Source organism: Canis lupus, chromosome 2 (genome assembly GCF_003254725.2).
Source record: "Canis lupus dingo isolate Sandy chromosome 2, ASM325472v2, whole genome shotgun sequence".
NCBI classification, from domain to species: domain Eukaryota; kingdom Metazoa; phylum Chordata; class Mammalia; order Carnivora; family Canidae; genus Canis; species Canis lupus.
Window position 1 is genome coordinate 42,946,759 of NC_064244.1, and position 20,097 is coordinate 42,966,855.

The window sequence follows — 20,097 nt, forward strand, 5'->3', positions numbered from 1 at the left end:
GATTTTTTGTTCACACTGAGACTGGTGGTGATAGGGAAATTGAAAAACAACAAAAGCACACTTTTACCCCCACAAAACTCAGAGGATGAGTTAGAGTGGTAACAAGTATTAAATACATCTTAAAGTTATCTTTTAAATAGAGTCTTACTACATAATATGCCACACTGCAATCTAGTCACCTAGAGAGTTAGTGTAGTGCATACATCCACAGGTGAACCTAAAGTATGCTTTGACAAAGCTCTGTCGGTATCAGATACTGAATGTATTGGGGACTCTCAGATTGCACTGTTTGGTTAACAGATTAATGAAATCTATCAGATGGAAAATGTATTTGCTAACATAAACTAGAAGGGACTTGAAATGTGGTTTACATTAAAATCTACCTTACTGTTTCCACTGAACAGCTTTCAGAAAAAGATTTCTTAAGAAAAATTTTAAGTATCTTTTCTGCTTTATAATTCAGATAATTTTTTTGGCCTTAAGTCTCATCTGTCAGCAGTTAAGTAATGTTTTTTGTGCATTCATGCATTAATATGGAATGTGTTTAGTAGTTTACCTTTTATAAGTATGGTAGGGTACAATGAGGTGGTTATTCTACTTAAGTGATAGCATCAACAAGTTTGCTTACTGACTGGGAGAATCCATACAAATGTATTTCAATAGAACCATTAAAGCTTAGCAAAATTACTCTCTAATGGGTAGCTGGTAAAGACTTGGACCATATGGGTTGAAAGGGAGCTCATAAAGTACAGAAACGAGTTAAATTGCACATCTAGTGTAGATTTGTTTAACTCAGAAATAGGCCATGGATGTCTTAAAAAAAAGAGTACTTTGGACTGATTCATACTCAGCTTCTCTGCAGCAGGTTGTTTTTTACAAACCACTTTATTAAAGTGTAAATTGATAAAAAAAACATTTAAAGCATATAATTTGTTAAGTTTTGACTTCTGTGAAACCATCACTGCAATCAAGGTAGTGAACAGTATATGTCACTCCCAGACATTTTTTGGTGTCCCTCCTTTGTAATCCTTCCCTCTTATTACTACCTCCCTCCTCAGCACCCCTCCCCTTTTGGTATGAAATGTAATTAATGAGCAAAAATCTTATGGTAATGGGTTTAAAATAACATTTCAAAAATTGTATCTTATTTGCTTTATATTAAGATAAGGATTAGAATTATTTATATTTCCATAAATCTATTTCTATTAAAGTTGAAATAAATGTAGAAGTGTAAACCTAAAAATAATCAGATTGATTTGATAACATCAGATTTATATTAACTCTTAAAAATTCAATGTCTTCAAGGGCCTGCCTGGTTCCTATAAACACATACCTTAAGTTCAGTTTACTAGTGTTTATTATGTATTGTTGTTAGAATATGGTTATGCAAACATATTTTGGACTTACTAGGGATGTCTCATAAATGACTTTTGACCCTCCCTCCCAAATCGTTAACCTGAGATCACATTCTACTTGGATGCTCCATAATCTCCTACTCATGACTTTATAAAAGATGTTTTATTAAATAGTGCTTTTATTAGAATGTAAGTATCTGGATTTAGAAAAGGCACACCCTTTTGAAATTTTTCAAGTGAGAATTTTTATTTTGGGTTACATGATAAATTTAGGAATATATTCCTAGGACTTTTAAGTAATAGGATATCACTGATTGAGAGCTGGGTATTATGTCTTTGTCTTTTGAACAGTTCATGTTTCTGGAGGTTATAGTGGCCACCTGGTAATGGTGGGTAGAGTGGGCCGGGTATTTCAAACACTAGAAAAACCCCCAGAGCCTTCCCAAGTATTGCAAAGAAGCTTTGCTTATTCTATTTTGCTAGTTAATGTTATTTCCTTGCCTAAGGGCAGCATGCTAGAACTATAGACAGTTTTGGTGCTCCAACAAAAGTAGTGGTTGTATAGAATATGAGCACTTTGGGACACAGACCTGAAAAATTGCAGAGCTTGGAAATGTGTAATTCAGTATTACTTTTTTGTAACTGAGTTTTTCTTGTTTACCTAAGAGACCTAAATTGTGCAGTTAATCCCTTGATGATGTTTAATTTATCCTGTAAGTTTACTCCACTTACTTTTAGGTAGTATTTGTTTTGTGGAAACTTAATCTGGCACAATGATTGAGGTTTATAGTGTGTTAAATCATGAGATGTTTGGGAAGAACACTTTTCATGTTCAATGCAACAGGGTCCTTACTCTTTGTATGCATAAGAGTCGTGGTTCCCAAACTTGTCTGCACATTGGTTTCACTGGAAAGCTTAAAAAAAAAAATGGTGATTTGAGAACTGGCTTTGCCCTTTATGAGCTGTGACTTTTTTTTTTTTTTTAAGATTTTATTTATTCATAGAGACAGAGAGGGGCAGAGACACAGAGGGAGAAGCGGACTCCATACAGGAAGCCTGACCTGACGTGGGATTCGATCCAGGCTCTCCAGGATCACACCCCAGGCTGCAGGTGGTGCTAAACCGCTGTGCCACTGGGGCTGCCCATGAGCTGTGACTTTAATCCAGATACTTAATGCTTCTAGATGTTCGTATCCTAAAGAGTTACTGTGAGAATGAAAATCATGAGTGCACAGTAGCTGCTGCATAAATATTTGAGCTTTTTTTTTTTTTTTCTGCTTAACCATCTTATTCAACAGAAAGCTCTAAGGAGCATGTAGTGTGTTTTTAAAATTACATGTTAGAGAAAGCAGGTTGATCCTATTCCAAATAGGTGTATATGATAAACATCTGGTTGAGTTCTCAATGAATTAAGATTGAGCTGTTTCAATCTCTGCTTCGTTTTTTTTTTTTTTTTTTTTTTTTTTGGTATTATGTTCAGCTATGAACTAAGCTTGATAATCTGATTTAATCTTTGAGGTTTACCAGTTTTCTGAAATGTAATCATTGCACCTTAATGGTAAATCATGTCCTCGTGAACTAATTATAAAGATAGGCTTCAGTGCTTCAAATCTTCAAAAATAGAGTTGGATCCAACAGTTCCATCTTTTCGTGATACTATTTATGGAAATAACAGTTCTAAGCCGGAGTTTGACTCCATTTCTTTTCAATATTTTTTTTTTTCCCTTTTTCTGGGATGCTAAAGATAACAGATAATGGGCTGGTGAGTTGTGATGAGAGAGAACCTTTTTTTGGCTTCTTACCCTTATATGGACACTCTATCATGAGAACAAGCTCAGTGAGTCTCGGTGACATGATTTGAAAAGTAATTCATAGGTGTCAACTTCAGCATAAGAGGCTTATGATTCCATGATGGCGTTTTTATTTAGATATGAATGCTTTTTTCATTGGGGAATATACTTTTGTCCTCATAGCCTTAATTCCATTTTAACATGGTTTCTTTAATGATTGAGAAAAGCGCAAACTAGCAATAGACAGAAATTTCAGTTAGTCTGAATACTGTTAATAGGTAGAGTGTAGTTATTTTCTAAGAAGTTCATTTGGTGAGGTGAAAAAATTTTTTCCACTTTTTAAGTTTTATTAAAACGTAACAGTGTTGTAGTTTGAGTTGTACAATATAGTGGTTGAACTGTACATTACTCAGTGCTCTTTATAACAAATGTACTCCTTAATCTCCAGAGGTGGAAAAATATTTGGAAATTTTCCCCCTTATTTTTTGATGTAATGCTCTGACAGTATTAAGCAATTTTTACTATTTTCATGAAACGAGTTTAGAGTTAGTCATTATGCAGAATAGATAAAACCCGTGCGTTGAGAAGTAAGGAGACTAGAGACTGTTTCTCATGACCAAATAGAGGCATAGAGGTTTTGTGCCACCTTTTAAGATGTGCGATGTTTCATTTTGGGAGAGTTTTTTCTGAGTTGGATGTTGTCAAACTTTCTGTCAAGGATAGATACTAAGTATTTTAGACAATATAATCTTTTGCATCCGTTCTGCCACTGTAGCATGAAATCTGCCATAGACCATACATAAATTAATTGAGAAGTCTTCTGCAGTAAAACTGCCCAGCTGGAGATAGTAGTTTGCTGATAGCTTCTAGATATTAAGGACCAAATCTTTAACAACTTTAAAGTGAAAGAGATGTGTTTTTTGATATATACAGTATTACCAGGGTGATCATTTAGTCTTAGAAATTGCTTAACTTGTAAGAAATTGATTTTGCCCCTTTTAGTCAAACATGGTTGTAGTATTATGTCCACACAGGATAAAATATATTGCATCCCGAATCACCCTGAAAGAAGTGCAAATTTATCACTGCAGTACAGATACTAGTAAATCATGGGGATACTTTTGAAAGGGCAGCCCTAGTTTCCTTTTCTCCCCTAAGAGTATTTCTTTCCTGACTTGTTACTCTGCCAGCATTCTCAACTATACATTTTAGAAAGTTAAAAAGTTCTTCATTTGGATTGTGCCTGTGATATTATGGACGATTCTAAAGAAAGATGGCCTTTGGTGGAAACTAGAGCTTTTCTCTGAAGTAATAGAGAAGTATTTGGTAAAGAGTATGTGATCTTTTAAAAGATTTTATTTATTCATGAGAGACATAGAGGGAGAGGCAGATTCCCAGTAGGGAACCTGATGTAGTATTTGATCCCAGGACCCCTGGATCAAACCTGAGCCAAAGGCAGATGCTCAACCACTGAGCCACTCAGATGCTCCCCAAAAGCGTCTCTACCAGCAATAGGACATAAAATGGAACAAGAGCTTTGAAATAAGTGAGGGTCCAAGGTTTGTTATTGCAAGTTGCTATTCCAAGGCATCACGTTCACATCAGAATTTCAGTGCCTGCATTTGAATTGAAGTCTAATGGGTACCAGTAAGACAAGGCCCAGGTAATAGCAACAGGTGGTGAAGTTAAGTCTTCAGTAGTGCATGCTTCAGGCTAACAACTAGGCACAGAGAAGACAGTACTGAAATAATTTCTGGAGTGGAGGTGAGGGAAAGATGGCAAGTCTGATAGGCAAGAGGTAGAATCAGTATGTCAAATCTGAACTGAGGAACTAGATATCAGAAACACTTAACTCAGCTTTAGTGAGGCTGCAAGCTGGTGATGAGGTTAAGCCACACCAGAGGTGCCACATGGTCAGTAAACCCATAGACTAACACGTTGCATTAAGGACTCAACCCCACCATACCTAGTGAGAGGCAGGGCTAAACAGCTTCTAACGAAATGAAGTTCAAATCGCTTGCTCTATCCAACCTGAGTAAGAACAGTTCTGATTGAAGAGTAAGTGTACATATGAAGCCTACACTAGTTTACATTTTAAGATCTTATCTATTCATCCGACAGAGAGCACATGTGGGGTGAATAGCAGAGGGAGCGGGAGAAGTAGGTTCCCTGCTGAGCAGAAAGTCCAATGTGGGGCTCCATCCCAGGACCCCGGGATCATGACCCGAGCCGAAGGCAGACAGACACTTCACTGATTGAGCCACCCAGGTACCCCTAGTTTACAATCTAATGTCAATGTCTTAATAGTAAATATTTCTTGAATCTGCAACTTCTCAATTTAAATCATAAGCTGACTAAAATGAGAGCCTAGTAGGCCAGACTCTGCTGATTAGTTTGAAGAATAAAGATAACCCCTGGCTGAAGTTGATTACAGCCTTGTAGGAAAAACATTGCAAATGAGTTTTCAAGTATGTGTGGCATATAGGGTTAGTATAGGGTAAAGTCAGAGGGTTCAGGGAAGGCTTTCCAGAGGATGTCATAGCTTGGTTTCAACGAATGGATAACAGTTTACTAAGGCACAAAGAGCAGAGGGAAATTTTAGGCAAAGGAATTGGTTTGTGCAAGGGCATGCTACAGCCAAACGGGTTCAGGAAACCATAAATAGTTCAGTAGAAGTACAGGAGATGGAGGTTAGGCTGCAGGGACCAGATCACAAAGACCCTTGTTTACTGTGTTGACCAAACTTTGATTTCACCCTGCAAGCAGTGGGGAACCATCAAACACACTAAAATTGAGCCCTCAGACACAGTGTTCCTTCTGGTTAGCTTTAAAAATCCCTTAACATGATGGTCCGTGTATGTGATTGCTTAAAACTGTGCAAGGACAGGGAGCCTGGCTGGCTCAAAGGAGCATGTAACTTCATCTTGGGGTCATGAGTTCGAGCCCCACAATGGGTATAGAGCTTACTAAAAGAAAAAAACAAAAAACAAACAAACAAAAAAACCCTGCAGGACAGTTTGAAGGGTTAACTTGTGAATGCCACATTCCAGGTGTGACTTTAGGTAAAGAATTGTCTAGGTAGAGGAATACATGTTAGCAATGAAAGAGGCAAACTGCTCCAGGCATGTCAGGGGAAAGTTGATGAAGTCCATAGTGACTTCAGAAAAATGAAGTTCTGGGCAGCCCGGGTGGCTCAGCAGTTTAGCGCTGCCTTCGGCCCAGGGCATGATCCTGGAGACCCGGGATCAAGTCCCATGTCTGGCTCCCTGCATGGAGCCTACTTCTCCCTCTGCCTGTGTCTCTGCTCTCCCTCTCGTGCTCTGTGTCTCTCATGAATAAATAAATAAAATTAAAAAAAAAGAAAAATGAAGTTTTTTTTTTTTGAAAAATGAAGTTCTAAGAAGTAATTTTGTTCTTAATAATAAGCCTTTTTCTCCCCTCTGTGTCCAAAGTAAATCTGAAAGTTTACTAAAAAATAATTGAATGATTTTGGGGAATTACCATAAACATAATGTAATGTTAGTGAATGAGGAAATCCAAAGATAGAAAGATGTGGCCTTGGCTCAAGAAACATGATCTCCTTAACCCATATATGTGTATCGATATAACTAAGTCCAGGGAGGCTAAATCTTGAATTCTTTGAATAGATAGCTAGGCACAATTCAGAATACCTGAAAAAAATTTTTTTTCAAAAACCTCTCTTTGAACAATGCTTTTGACATTTCTAAAAATATACTGAATTTACACTTAAAATGTATTCAAAGTCTTCATGGTTTATGCACTTTTCTATGGTTTATTTCACAACTGGGAGAAAGAAGGAATTCCACTTGTTAAATAGTGACCTGTAAGGCTAAGGAGAGCTACTATCAAAGATAGTTAAACATATAACTTGATTTAGGAGAACTTAACCAAAAGTATTCTAAAAATGCTTTAAGCAATGGCAGCATCACCAAAATCATTCACACACTGAGCACCTGCTTTCTCAGTGCCTAGCTCTGTCCTGCATGTTTGTGATGCAAAGCCTACCAATATTACTCTGAAAGGAATATTAGTCTTTTGGATGGTCCAGTTCCAATGTGTCTGTCAGAAAAATAAAAATCACATTTCTTTCTTTACTAAGATGTGACTTTAGTGAAAACATTTGAGAGTAATATTGGTTGTTTGCCTTGAGTTTTAGCTTTGGATTTGGTAGACAAAAGTTCTGAAATTACAGCTGCTAACTGACAAATTTTCAAGCTGTTCTTTTTGACTTGGGGATAATTATGAAGAGAGGTTGGATTCTTCTGGAATGTCTTTCATTCCAGGCTGGGTGGCTGTTCATGAGTGTTTGCCTTGCTGTACCTGAGTAGCATAGGCATTCTTGAGTCTCAGAAGGTCCACTGATCAATTGCTTTTGACTACAGGATTCTGAGCCAGCTTCCTGGCCAGGCTATTCTGAGCAATAGATTTTTTGTGCAAGGGTGCCCAAAAGATAAGGCCAGTAGAGAGCAGGTAGCAAAGTTGTCTTCAAGTATTTAAAGTATTATTAGGAAAAGAGATTAATTGGGTAGTTTTTGTGTGTTGGTTGAATGATCTGACTTGTATGTGCCTCAATTTACTGAAGTATAAGATGGGATATTATTTGGAGCTGTCTCAAAAAAATACATGTAAGGCCTTTATGAGAACTTGGCACATAGTCCACTCAGAAATATCAACTTAATTTTTTTTCTGTGTATCTCAATGGAAAGAACTCTAGCAGGATAATTTTCTAAATGGGTATTTCATGGATAAACATGTTTACCAAGAAGTTTTAAACATTGAACCTTAACCATTTGCTGGGTGCAGTGGAAAGTATGAGTATTCCCCATTTGTACAAGGTGAAACTCAAGAAGGTTCATAATCTCCCCTAAAGTCTTCCTGTGAATACATGAGTGCACTGATTGGTACTTGAATGAGGTCTTCTAACTTCCTAAGTCAATGTGCTTTCTGCTTAATGAAACAACTAGGGCCAATCCAAGGATGTTGGAGGGATGCAGAGTTCAGTCACTGAATGAGAAATCTTTTTACTAGAGTTCTTATGAAATAGTTTGCTTGTGAGAGAATGAGCAGTGGCAGTCAGTATTCAAGCAAGAGCTTGGTGACCAGTTTTCATAGATACTGTGAAGGACTTCTTTCATTTGGGAGAATCTTGCCCTAGATGACTGTAATGGTCCCTTTGACTTAGATTGTATGGTCTTAAGTAAATTAAGTTTGTTAGCTCATATTTTTAAAATTTTAATTATTTTTCATTGTAACTCATCTCAAAGTCATAAATAATGTAAGCTACTCTCACTTAAATGTTTTGTGTAATTTACTTGCCTTATACTTTCTGGTAGCAAAATGTGAGTAACATGACCTGGTACACTTAGCCTTAGGTATACGTCACATTGCATCACAGAGAATATTAAAAAGATATGTACTCCAGGGTTGAAATCTAGCAAAATCAGCAACTTTTACTGTTTTAGCAGAACATTCTTAAGTGAAGCTGTTATTCCCTCCTCCCTTACTGTTAATATCTGGGAGTTAAAAAATAAAATGATTACTGATACTGTTCGGTGTCACCACCTCGATTCAAAGTGACGTACCAGCAATTTACTCATTTCTTTTGTACTATCAGTGCAAATATTCAACATAATTGTTGCAGTATAAACTCTGTGATTCAAAAAGTTAGTCATTGCTTTGACTACCTCAGCATCACTTGTGTTGGCAAGTATTCACGTAAAAGAAGATATTCTTTGATAATGAATTGGCACTAAGTACGAGGTGAATATAAGCAAAATAGTTAAGTTCAGCACATCTATAGATGCAGCCTTTTGTAAGGCAAGTACAGTTTTGAAGATGGGCTATTAACTGAATCTTCACAGTACAATTAAAATTTTTACTTGATGAATATCATTATCATGGATAATATCAATATCCATATCATTGGAAAATGGCACTCCTGGGACTTCTATACTGAGTCTTCCTGTATTCAGCAGTGTCAGTTGTACCAGGGATTTAAATTAGCCTCTCAGTCGATAAGTGTTTTTTTCCCAGTCAGTGCAATACAAAAGATTTGTTTGATGTTTCAGTGGCTTTTATATTTTGGGTTTGGAAAAGCAGGGTACAAATAATTTTTGGCTTTTAAAGAGCTCATGACTTTGATGTTTAAAATATATGCTTTAAACAATATAAATTTTGTTATCTCACAGTTCTGGAGCCTAGGAGTGTGAAATCAAGGTGTTGGCAGGGCCATACCCTCTCTGAAGTCTCTGGGGGAAGAGGTTTCCTTCACTTTTCCTAGCTTTGGGTGGCTTCTGACAATCTTTAGCATCACTTGGTTTGTGGCAACATAACTCTAATCCCTGCCTCCATCTTCACATGGCTGCTTTCCCTGTGTGTGTCTGTTTGTTCCTGCTTTCTCTTCTTATGAGGACACTAGTCCTTGGATTAGGGCTTAATCTAGTATGACCCATCTTAGCTGATTACATCTGCAAAGACCTTATTTCCATAAAGTGACATCCTCAGGTTCAGGGTAGTCATGAATTTTGGGCCCACTATTTAACCAGGAGTACAGTATTCCATTCCTTTTTCTTTAAACTTTTTCTTTACTCTTGGGGCTCAAACTGATGCTACCATTTAAGTAACATGGTGAAACTATTTGAAAGAGTTCTACTGAATAAGACACAGCAAGTTAAAAACATCCATAAAGCCGAGAGGAAGATGTTTTCATTAAACTTTATGTATAGCTTTTTGCAGTTTTTTTGGAGTAGATTCCTTCCTTCCATGAGTTCATTACTTTCAACATCTTTATGTGCAGTGTAGCTCTGAACTGTTGAAAATCAGTTATTTGATCTCCCTAGGTTAAGCCAACTCCCCTTAAACATAAGAAAAATACATAGTTAATTTTAGCAAGAAATATTAAGTTACAAAATAATACTTCAGATACAAAAAATCTAGAAAAAGTTTTTAAGAATTAAAAAATATCATGAATCAAGATCTCAGCGTGTACTTAGTAATGTTTCCACAGAGGTGTAAGAAAAACTTGTGGGTTCCAAAAGCATGATTTACTGGATACTGTGCAGAAACCATAGCAAGTTTAACTGAAGATAGCCACCAAGAGCCCAGTAAGAATACAGAGAACAGAGTTAATCTTTGAAAATGCACAAAATGTATAGTCTGAAGCAGTTACCTTAGAATTTTTGTTTTGACCGAAGGACTAATTTGTTCATTCTGATATGTTCTAACCTGTTTATTTATCCCTCCACAGAACCACCTGTGGTGTGGGTTACAACCTGGGGCCTCGAATCTGAAATCTGATGAGGCTCCCTCTTCCTTAATTTGTGGCTTAACTTGACGCATAGTTTAGGCAGAACAGGTGTCTCCTTTTGGATACTACAGAAGGAAGGGTGGGGTGCAGAGGCATACCCATAAAAATGGCCAAACCAGGAGGCAGGTGGGAAGACAGTCTCTCCATAAAGGCACTTTTACTTCAGTAAGAGGCTGGGAGTTGGCTTGGGAGTGTTGTAGGGACAAGGAGGAGTTATTTCGATGAAAGTGTTTTTTGCAGGCTGCAGAGAGAAATGAAGGGAGCTCACCTACACTGGGCCATCCACTGAGTCAGTGGGGCTGCTGTATGTCCTTACTGTCACAGGGTAGGTGAGGCATAGACATTATACCAAAGAGGCACATAGGGATTAGGCCCAGTAACCCTGCAATGATTTAGGAGTGGTTTCCTCTCTCAAGAAGGACAACAAGGAGGTCATTGGATAGAGGATGGCCGCAATGAGGGTGTGGAAGAAATCACTCCAAGGCCAGTGATGATCTGCATCTTGGTGTGCAAGTCACACATATAGATTGCAAAAAACCCCAGCAAGGATCATCTCATCCACTGTCAGGGAGGAGTATCCTGGTGTGGAGGTGCTGAAGCAGATCCGAATCACCAGCCACCATGTAATCTCAGCAAACAGGAGAATTGCCTTTAGGGGTGTGAAAAGTTGGTGCAGGCTGGTGGTGGGGAGGGCAGATGCAGGGCCCAAGAGGCACTGGGAATCTGCCATGGGGTGAGCCAGAGTCCCTAGGGGCACAGAAGATCTCGCGCATGGATTCAAGGATGTTGCACACTCTCTTGACCACACTCCAGCTGGGGAGGCCCCCCTCCACCCCCGCACCTGCACCAATGAGGGAGTGAATCACCTTGCTACCTTAGAAATTTCTTAAAAAAAAACCACGATATACAAGCATATTTCATTAGCAGAGCAATAACATTATCACATCATGAAGTCTCTGGAAAACACTACAGATGCCTCAGAAAAAAAGTGACAAAAGCAGAAACATGTTGGTATTATAATGAAAGTAGTGTGAACTGAACCAATCCTCTAAGAGTTTCAGAGACTCTCGGGAATCTGGGCCCTAGTTAGAGAAGCAATGTCTAGGATAGATTGAATATACTCATATCAAATGACACTAATTATGGGCCCAGCCTGGCAAATGACAGTATTTAATATGGAGCATGACATTCTCCTCTGCAGCCAGCACTAAGGCCACTCCCACTCATTCACTAAGGCTACTGATCATATTTTATTTGTGTTTGTGTCATTATGTCTCTTTGTTCTTTTTTTTTTTTTCGTCTCTTTGTTCTTAAAAAAATGAACAATGCTCAACAAATGTTCATTGAAAAGAATTTGAACAACTTTATTTCAGTGGCGAACGTGGTGAAAATATTTTTAAGCCTTTAGTGCCCTCAGGTGGCACAATATTGCAAAGCAATGTAGAAAAATACTGCATGTATTATTATTAGCAGTAGTAGTATTTTTTAAATCTTGAGCCCAGTTTGAGTTTAGGTTGCTATTTCTAGGTATTAATTAGTCTTTTCTTCCACTCCAAATTATCTTGCATAAGTCAAATAAGTTATTTGGATATCTTCTATACCCACTTGCATTTCATGTTAATATAGGTTGAAATGTCAATATTTGTTACTAAATGGTTTCTCACTACAGTTATTCAGTTGACTAATCTACTATACTCCACCATTTCTTATTCTCCTGTGGCCAAGAAAAATTGAGTGGTTCACATTGTTGCAGTTAGTCTTCTGATGAGAGAGGTGAGTTGTATATTTGAGTCCTTTTCTTTCTTTCTTTCTTTCTTTCTTTCTTTCTTTCTTTCTTTCTTTCTTTCTTTCTTTCTTTCTTCTCTTTCTTTCTTCTTTCTTCTTTCTTTTCTTTCTTTCTTTCTCTTTCCTGTAGCATTCTTATGCTACCTTTGGGCTTTGATTTAATTCTTCACTATTTAACCTCTTTTTGGATCTTCATTTCTTTTGAGTGAGACATTTATTTCGTATTATGTATGTCCAGAATATTTTTGTATCTTCATTTTGTATTTTTTCTTGTTACTGTCTCTTCCAAAATAGATGAGTTTTTTACTTTGTGAATCTGTAGGTTTGCACATTTCGATCCAAAAGAGCAAGGGTGACCCTACTCACAGGCAACTCTTAGATAAATAGAAAATGTTGGTGTTTTCCCCAGTTATTATTAAGGAATTCGGCAAATGTGATGACATGACATAAGGTGTATTGAGTTCCTTTTACTACTAAAGTTGTTAAAAATATTTCTAGATCATTCAATCACCCTGATGATCAGTGCAGTGGAAAGAATCAGGAGTGAAAAGAACCAGGAGTGAAATACTTGGTTTAGGAATACCCAGTCCAAGTTCAATTCATTGTGAAGAAGCTGGAGTGTATTTTTTCCCCTTTTCTGTGGATGTTCACTAAAGTGATTAAAAGGAAAGGTTGGAAGAATTAAAATTGTTTGTCTAGGGGAAAACTCTAGGGGAGAAGCATACCCAATTTATAATATGACTACTCTTCTATTATTTAAATATTTTGTTTTGTTACTTCAACAAGTATTTATGGAGAATTTAATATATATCAGCCACTGTCCTGGACTCTGGGAACATAAATAGGGGAGAGGAGAGCAAAGATAAAACCAAGATATTACTGTGATCTGCATAAAGGCATTTCAGAAAATTCCCTGCAAATATGTAAATTTCTCCTCCTTATTTTGAGAAATGTTAGCTGGATGGTGGAGGAAAGGGTGTTTCAATGCAAGAGCTAGTGTGTGAGCAGTATTAGAGGAATGTGTGTGGAGGAATGGGTAAAGGCCACTGTAGCAGACGGAAATTTTGACAATGAAAATATCTGCGATGTTGTCCTGGAGGCAGTGAGGAATTACTGAAGAGAGGTCATATGAGCAGATACATATATTTTAGAAAGATCACTTTGGCCACAGTGTAAAGAAAAGCTAGGAAGAGGGTACAATGAGAAATAGGGAGACAGTTCAGAGTGTTGGAATAATACTGGCAAAGAATGGAAAAGAAGTGAACTAAGACAATTGCAGTAGGAATGAAATTGAGGTGTTAAGGAGAGAGAGTCGCTAGGATTTTGTTAGTAAGAGAATCAAGAGGTCAAGGATATCGCTCTGTGCTTGGCTTAGGTGGTTGTGTCATCCGTTAAGAAACTGAGAGTGGTGCCTGGCTGGCTCAGTTGGAAGAGCATGCGATCCTTGATCTTGGGATGGTGGATTCAAACCCCACATCAGGTCTAAAAATAGAAAATCTTAAAAAAAAAAAATAAATAAATTGAGAAGGAAGAGTGTATTTTGAGAGAAAAAGAGGGTCCACTTCAGATGTTGAATTTGAAGCATTCAAATGGCAATGTCTAGAAAGCAGTTAGTCATACAGATTTGGAATTCAGAAAGGGGTCACTGGAGAGAGAGACTAGCTAGCAAAATCTGGAGGGGGGTTGATCTTGGAGAGAAATGAATGGGACTGACTTAGTTTCCTATTTTGATGACTTCTAGTCTAAGTCAGGACCTAGTTAGGAACAGTTAAAACACCAGTAGAAAACCTGTCTTCCTGGGTGGAGAACCATTGAACAGAAAGTTAGGGGTGACTTCCAGAAGTAGATGATCCACAGAAGGAAAACTCCTGATTCTGCCTATAAATTCTGCTTAAATCCTTTGGATAGACTTAGGTTAGAGCCTTAGAGCCTGACCTGGGACAAGGTACTTCATAAAGCCTTAGGTTCTTCATTTTTATTTTTATTTATTTATTTATTTATTTATTTATTTATTTATTTATTTATTTTTAAAGATTTATTTATTAGAGAGAGAGAGAGAGAGAACACAATCAGGGGAGGGGCAGAAGGAGAGGGAGAGAGAGAGTCCTCAAGCAGACTCCCTGCTGAGCATGGAGCCTGCCGTGGGGCTTGATCCCAGGACGCTGAGATCAGGACCTGAGCTAAAACCAAGAGTCAGAAGCTTAACCAACTGAGCCACCCAGATACTCCAGGTTCTTCATTTTTAAAACGCAAAAACTAATATTTTGCAGTGTGGTTTTGAGGAGCAGAAAATGCAATTGCTCATGCAGTGTTTCACACAGTGTCTTGCCATATAGTAGGCTCTCACTAAATGACTGTTTCATTAATCAGGATTCTGCTAGTGGCAAGTGACAGATCCTGATCTCAAGTTTGTCAAGCAGAAAAGGTGTTTGATCAATACTGAGGAAGAACAGGGGGTAGTCAGAGACTTATTGTCTCTAGCACTTCAGTGCTCTCTCCCCCTCTCCTACTCTCCTCCTCCTCTTTCATATACATCCTACCTTGTCCCCTGCGGTATTGTCCCTCCTTATTGTCCCTTTTGTTGATGGCTTCCTCCTTTGGGAGTGGGTGCAGGTGTGGATGTGGAGAAGCCTGGTGCAGAGCGGTCCAGGCTTATCTTCTCTGTGGTAGGAACAGAACAGCTTCCAAAGATGTCCATGTTCTAATCCCACAAACCTGTGGCTATGTTATCTCACATAGCATAAGACTGCAATTCGGGAGCATCTGAGTTGCGCCTCTGCCATTTTTCTAGCCCTCAGTCACGTGGGCCAGAGATGCTTCTGGAAGCAACAGCACAATGGCTGCCCAAGGAGAATCCCAAGTCCAGTTCAAACTTGTATTGGTTGGCGATGGTGGTACTGGAAAAACTATGTTCATGAAATGTCATCTGACTGGTGAACTCGAGAAGTATGTAGTCATCTTGGGTGTTGAGGTCCATCCCCTTATGTTTCATACCAAAAGAGGACCTATTAAGTTCAATATATGGGGTATGGCTGGTCAGGAGAAATCTGGGTGGAAAGATGGCTGTGACATCCAAGCTCAGTGTGCCATGATAACGTTTGATGTAACATCAGGGTTACTTACAAGAATGTGCCTAAGTGGCATAGAGATTTGGTACCAGTGTGTGAAAACATCCCCATTGTGCTGTGTGGCAACAGAGTGCACATGAAGGACAGAAAAGTTAAGGCAAAAATCTATTGTCTTCCACCAAAAGAAGAACCTTCAGTACCATGACATTTCTGCCAAAAGTAACCACAGCTATGGAAAGCCTTTCCTGTGGCTTGCTGGAGAACTAACTGGAGGCCCAAGCTTAGAGTCTGTTGCCATGCCTGCTCTTGCCCCTCCAGAGGTTGTCGTGGACTTAGCTTTGGCAGCACAGTATGAGCATGATCTAGACTTGCTTGGACAACTGCTCTCCTGGGGAAGGATGGTGCCCTGTGAGAAGGTACATCTGGAGCCCAGCATCAGGAGCCTCGTCTTACGGGCAACGGTCCTGCGATGTCAGTGGTGCAGCGTGTTTGGCACTTGATTATACAGCTGAGCAGAACATGCGCTTAATCTCTGGGACGGAGATGAATCGGCTTCAGAGTGAATGTGGCAGTTTAAACAGTACCTACATTTTTTGGACCCACACACTTAGCTGTTTTGGAATGCAGCTGTTTTCTTCCTGAGTTTCAAATATAAGACTACTATTGTCACATCACAATATCCTGTGGTGAAATCTCACATGTTATTGTTATTTCCATTCTCTTTCATTTATAACCAGAATAAAGTTGTATTTCAAATATAAAAAAAAAAAAGACTGCAGATGAACAGGGATATTATCCTGGATTATCTACATTGGTCCAGTGTAGTCACAAGGACTCTTAAAAGTGGAAGGGCTGAGACGCCTGGGTGGCTCAGTGGTTGAGCGTCTGCCTTTGGCTTAGGGCATGATCCCAGGGTATGGGGATCGAGTCCCACATCTGGCTCCCCACAGGGAACCTGTTATTCCTTCTGCCTATGTCTCTGCCTCTCTCGTGAATATATAAATAAAATCTTTAAAAAGCTCAGGTCATGAATTCAGGGTCGTGGGATCAAGCCCCAGGTCAGGCTCCACACTCAGTGGGGAGTCTGCTTGAGATTGTCTCCCTTTGCCCCTCCCTCACCCCAGTCAGGCACACATGACTCTCTCTCTCTCTCTCAAAATAAATAAATAAATCTTTTTTTTTAAAGATTTATTTATTTATTCATGAGAGACACAGAGAGAGAAAGGCAGAGACACAGGCAGAGGGAGAAGCAGGCTCCATGTAGGGAGCTGGATGTGGGACTCGATCCCGGGACTCCAGAATCAGGCCCTGGGCCGAAGGCAGGCGCTAAACCACTGAGCCACCCAGGGATCCCCTAAATAAATAAATCTTAAAAAAAAAAGATGAATGAGAAGGAGGCAGGAGAGTACCAGGGAGATGTGGCTACTGGATGTCAGAGTGGTGGATGTGAGAAGGAATTGACCACTGTTACTAGCTTTGAAAATAGAGGAAGGGATCACAAGTGAAGGAGTGTGGACAGCCTCTGAAAGCTAGAAAAAGCAAGGAAATAGATTTTCCCCTAGAGCCTCCAGAACGAGTTCCTCTGTGCCACTGATTTTAGCCCAGTGAGACCAGTGTAAACTTCTGAAACCTATACAACTGTAAGATCATAGATTTGTGTTGTTTACACCTCCAAGTTTGTGATAGTTTGTTAAAGCTGTCATACGAAACACCATCCCAGCTTAGGTGGGGTGTTTTAGGTTTTGTGGAGCCTAAAACTAATGCAATTTGGGGGGCTCTCTTTAAGAAAACTTCAAAAGAAAGAGACTGTTCATTTAAGATTTTAAAAATTTGTTCATTTGAGAGAGAGAGGAAGCATGAGCAGGAGGGGCAGAGGGAGAGGGAGAATCCGACTCCCCGCTGAACAGGAGCCCTACATGGGGCTCTATCCCAGGACCCTGGGATCATGACTTGAGCAGAAGGCAGATGCTTAACTGACTGAGCCATCTAGGCACCCCTATACTATTATTCTTTAGGTGGAACAGAAAGACAATCCACTCTTCCCTCTAGTGTCCTTAACTGGAACAAATGGAAAGACTACTGAAGAAAGCATCCAAAATCCAGAAGCAGAGAGTGGCAGACTTCAGCAGACACCTGGACAGCCTCATGGGGCACTATGACATCCCCAGTCAGCTGGGTGAAGTAGCCTCCCCACCCAGGTTATGGAGAAGCCTTCCACCAAAGGCAAGCAGAAGGCAAAATCGGGGATACGCTTGGTGCCTGTTTTCTTCTAGAAATATTCTCTTATAAAACACTCTTGTGTCTTCTGCTGCGACAAGTGCTTTCCAAAGCAGTGTGGCCTTTTTCTGTAACTTGATTAAAAGTAAGACAGTCGTTGTAGCACGTGGGTGGCTCAGTTGGTTAAGTGTCCGCCTTCGGCTGCAGTCATAACTCCAGGGTCCTGGGACGGAGTCTCGCATTGGGCTCCACATCGGGCTCTCTCCTTGGTGGGGAGCCTTCTCCCTCTCCCTCTGCCTGCCACTCCCCCTGCTTGTGCATGCTGTGTCAAATAAATAAAATCTATTAAAAAATAAAGATGGTCCTTTTACTATAAAAAAAATTCTATCTGTCCATCTATCTATCATCTATCTATCTGCAGGAAGTTAACAAGGACCTGTGTAGACAGGTTAGGGCTGAGAGAGGACTACGGCCGAGGTGCATCCCAGCACAGGAAGGCAAGGTGTAGGGTATATGACAGGCAGTGAGCCGCGGGCAGCAGCGCCCAATAAGAGTAGAGCCACGTGGGGCACCTGGCCGGCTCAGCAGTTGAGTGTCTGCCTTCAGCTCAAGTTGTGATCCTGGGGTCCCGGGATCAAGTCTCGCATCACACTCCACCCAAGGACCCTGCTTCTCCCTCTGCCTGTGCCTCTGCCTCTCTCTCTGTGTCTCATGAATAAATAAATAAAATCTTAAGAAAAAAAAAAAAGAGTAGAGCCAGGTAATGAAGTAGAAAATGGTGTCAAATGCTGGCAAGTGGCTAGATAGAGATCACACTTAAAGAGTCAAAGGCCTGACATCAATGGCTAACCACTTAAGAACGCTTTGGGAAACGTTAAGGTCATTAACACTGGGTTTGGAGAAACTTTGGTTTGAATCCTGACTGGCGGCCCGCGTCCATCTCTTCATGGCTGACGGTGCTGCCTCCCTCCGCCAACATGTACGCTCCGCACAACCAGATCAAATTCCTAAAGCTGCCGTCTCCATCCCTGAAGGCCAGGTGGACACACTGCCTCTCACCAGTATGGGCACCTGGCCGCCGTCGTCGTCCCCTCAGGGGCCCGGGGGACCTTACAGGACACGCACAGGACCTGCCTCGACGTCTCCAACGAGCCTCAGTGGTCGGCGGAGCCCGCTGGCACCGAGCCCTGCCCGCTCCACTGAGGAAGCCGCTCGGGAGTCACCCCCTCGCCCGGCTCCTCTCGCCGCGGCCCCGCCGCCCCCACGGCCGCCCCGCCGGGAGGGAGCCCCTGCCGGCCGCTGCCGCCCCGCCCGGAAGAGGGCCGCGGGGGACGGGGGGCGGAGGTCACGGGAGGTCATGACCTCGGGCCGACCCCTGGGAGGCGCCTCGCCGGTGCGGCCTGAGGGGGCCTCGCGCGGTGGAGACGTCGGGGTGGGGGCCTGGCGCTCGGAGGCGCCGCGGGACCGCACAGCCCGGCCTAGCGGGGGCGGCCGCCCCCCCCCCCCCGGCCCCGCCCCCGCGCTGGTTTGCAAACCAACCCCCTCCCCCCGCCTTTGCTTTCTCTGAAGAAGGCCCAGTGTCCTCAGGCCGGCGCGTCCGGTCCTCTTCCCGCCCTTTCGTCTCTCCGCTCAGCCTACAAACTTTTCCGGGTCTTGTCTTTTTTCTTTTTCTCTTCTCTTCTCTTCTCTTTTCTTTTCTTTTCTTTTCTTTTCTCTTCTTTTCTTTTCTTTTCTTTTTTTCTTTCTTTTCTTTCTTTTCTTTTCTTTCTTTTCTTTCCTTTCCTTTTCTTTCTTTCTTTTCTTTTCTTTTTTTCTCTTCTCTTCTCTTCTTCTCTTCTCTTCTCTTCTCTTTTCTTTCTTTTCTTTTCTTTTCTTTTCTTTCTTTTCTCTTTTTTCTCTTTTCTCTTTCCTTTCCTTTCTTTTCTCTCTTCCTTCCTCCCTTTCCTTTTTCCTTCCTTTCTTTTTCTTTTTCTTTTTTCCCTGATTTTATTTATTTCTATGACCGAAGGGGTGGGGAGTGGCAGGCAGAGGGAGAGGGAGAAGCAGGCTCCCGCCGAGCAGGGGGCGGCCGCGGGACCCCACCCACGGCCGGAGATCAAGCCCCGAACTGGAGGCAGCTGCTTAACCAGCTGAGCCACCCAGGCCCCTGTCGAGGCTTCTATATCCGAAAAAGAAACAGCTTTTCACAGAACCTGCCTCTTCTTCCCTCTGGTGGTTGTTGGTTAGCAACAGGAGCGATTCTTCAGGGTGGGGTCTCGGATGGGTTAGGAGGTGAGCCTCAGACTTCCACCTCACCCGCTGCTCTGACACGTCTGAATTTTTTCATAGTCACAGCCTAATCCCCCAGGCCTGGAGTCATGGGTTCCTTTTTTTTGGAACCATATAACATTTTTAGTTGCTCATGTAAAAAAAAAAAAAGGTTGAAATTAGCATTTTTCATATCATTTCATCTAAAATCTTTCTTTTTTTTTGAATTGGAGCTCAATTTGCCAACATATAGCATAATACCCAGTGCTCATCCCATCATCCCGTCAAGTGCCCCACTCAGTGCCTGT

The 20,097-nt window shown here is 40.8% G+C and overlaps 1 long non-coding RNA gene and 1 pseudogene across 1 annotated transcript; one reads left to right on the plus strand and one right to left on the minus strand.

Moving 5' to 3' along the window:
- Window positions 1–9,866: 9,866 nt before the first annotated feature.
- On the minus strand, window positions 9,867–18,807 carry LOC112660452 (uncharacterized). Its single transcript, XR_007406583.1, has 2 exons — window positions 18,602–18,807; window positions 9,867–12,907 (listed from the first exon to the last, which is right to left on the minus strand). It is a non-coding gene; the product is annotated as an uncharacterized LOC112660452 (long non-coding RNA).
- LOC112660451 (GTP-binding nuclear protein Ran-like) lies at window positions 14,328–15,960 on the plus strand (annotated as a pseudogene).
- Window positions 18,808–20,097: the final 1,290 nt, after the last annotated feature.